Source organism: Trachymyrmex cornetzi, unplaced genomic scaffold, assembly GCF_001594075.2.
Source record: "Trachymyrmex cornetzi isolate Tcor2-1 unplaced genomic scaffold, Tcor1.1 scaffold81, whole genome shotgun sequence".
NCBI classification, from domain to species: domain Eukaryota; kingdom Metazoa; phylum Arthropoda; class Insecta; order Hymenoptera; family Formicidae; genus Trachymyrmex; species Trachymyrmex cornetzi.
This window is the reverse complement of record NW_017300147.1, coordinates 107,210-109,988: the sequence shown is the minus strand read 5'-3', so window position 1 is coordinate 109,988 and position 2,779 is coordinate 107,210.

The following is a 2,779-nucleotide window of genomic DNA, read 5'->3' as shown; positions in this document are numbered from 1 at the left end:
CTAACATCCTTATGCGAGGCGAATCTATTACATTCTGAATTATATATCTAAAATTAGTTTGATTTTATTGGAAGAAACAAGAAAAAAGGAAGAAAAAGATATTCATCCTCGCATTCAGAAAGATTTCTATTTTATTACTAATTGCTTAATTATTAAACACAAATGTAACATACATTATCACTAATATACTGTTAATGTACGCTTTTATTTATTATTTAATAGAAATGCTTCTTTAAAAAGGATCGTGGAATATTCTTATACATTCTTTAGAGTAGATAATCTGTGCGACGCATAAAGGTCACATTCTTTAGAGTAGATAATCTGTGCGACACATAACGTGATCTATCTGTTGGTTTGAATGTTTAAATAAGGAAAAAGATATATCCCCCTATAAAAGAGAAACGGAATTTTCGGTTTCGAAATAAAGATAAAATAGGGACGAAATATCAAGACTATGATGAAATATTAACCTAGAGATAAAATAAAATTAAGGTATGAATCATATATTTATAATAACGAAAGAGAGAATTTTGTCGGGATGTAACAGCATAACGATGATCCGTTATAACGTGATATGATTATAACTATGTCTTGAGAGCGTGTGAATGGACGTTTCTCATTCTCAATGTTTATAAATAAGTATAATAGTTAAACAAAATAAATACCAACGCAAAACTTGACGATATAAAAGGAGGGAGTGTAAAAATGGTGAAAATTTCTAAATGACAACTGCATAGGTTTTAAAGGTGTCCATTCAGGATCAATTTTGGCCATATTTTTACACTCCTTCCTTTATATCTTATAAAGCATGGAAACCGAGTAAATATTAACATAAAAATCGACGAAATTTATAATTTATAAAACATATACATTTCCTCTAAATTAAATCATTATGCTGATGCTACTTGCGCGCTTAGCTCATATGGAGGATATTTGCGTGCTTGTTTCCAGGTTATCACAATCGTTATCACAATAACATTAACATCGTTATCACAATAAATTTCAGTGTAATTTTATCATCAAAAAACGAGGTGGGTTCTAGTATCAAATATATATTTGTAATAAAGTACATCTTTTTATGAATGAGATACTACAGCATATATTTTAAAAAGAATAACGCTCATGAGTTATATAACAAAGTTGCACGCAACGCATTTTTTAATTATATAACACAATGTTGCACGCAAACACGCTTAATGCATAAATATAGATGCTTTTTTCTGTCTCATTTATGACGTTCATGACATTTACGGCATTTAGATACGTTATCGTTCTAAGAAATATTGTAGGATGTTTTGCTAACGTCAAAAGCTAGCTTTTGCAGAGATATAATATAACGAATCTTTCTATACAGGGTGTATCTTAAAAAGAATTCGAGATCCCCCGTCTCGCCGATAAAATCGTATCGTCGAAAGTGGACGTGGTACACCACAAATTATAGATGTGAAGAAAAAACTATTTTTCGAAATTATTGATAAATAAATTTACATTATGATGCTACAGCCACGAATTGCAGATAAAGATAATATTATGCATATATATATATACGAGTCGCTCCGGGTGTCGCGTTATTTCATGAAAAATTTAATTTTTAAGGTAATTAATTCGTGTTCGTAGATACTTATTTAATTAATTACCTTACGAATACGTAAGGTTGCCTAAAACTAAGATATGCACTAAAGGTCAAGAAATAAAAAAAGAAGTCAGAAGAAGTTATTTAAAATAATAAATTTTAAATAACCTTTTTCTTTTTTTATTAAAAATGCATTTTAAATACCTTTATTTCTTAAATACGATCGAGCTCCATACATTAATATATTGAAAATTTGATTTTTTTATATTATGTGAAATAAATTAAAATACAATTAGTATTTCGTCGCGGAATTAATGAAACAACTTCTTATATCTACAAGTTTTAGCAACGCGAGTCATTTAATGTGATATCGTCGTAATTACATGGTGATACACCGTGGAACATATTTGATATTATTTTATCATTTCAAATATTTCGTATTAATTACAATGTGCTGTTAAAAGGCAATAAGTAAAAAGAGATTTTTACTAGCGTGGTTTTTTTTACATAATCTTTATTCAATTATACTTTACATGATTGTGACAAACGGGTATCGTCGTACATTTCACGCTTTACTTTTGGCATCTCTAGCACTTGTTCAATCCTATTTTACTTACGGTTCTTTTAAACGTAATTAATAATTATTCGCATGGAGTATTTTTGATGTTTCAACATTATGTCTCAATATTCATTATTCTTTTTAAGTAATTCATATTTAAATAAAGATTGATAAAATATTCTATATATTCTTTACATAAAGATACATATAAATTTTCAATTAATATCGCGAAACAATTTACGCTAAATACCATACAGCTTTGGCTAAGAGTATTAAATATCTTGTTAATCATTATTTAATTTTTTAGTTAATAATTAATTTAAGACACTATTACTGTAAATTATCTGTGTTTTAGAAATTCTTTAAACTGACGTATAATGCTCGATAAAATAACTGTTACGAAAAAATTATTTAAAATAAAAAAAATAAAATAAGTTCCAGAAACTTATTTAAAATATAAAATCGGAGGAATCGATAAAAAACTGATACGTCTTGTTTAAAATAAAAAATATAATTATTCTCTATAATTATTAGCAAATTACAGAAACTTTGAATACATTTTAAACTTTTCCAATCTATATCGTTAATTTAAGGTTTAATTTAGCAAAAACGAGCTAGAGGCCCTCCACCACCGATTTTATCGGCGG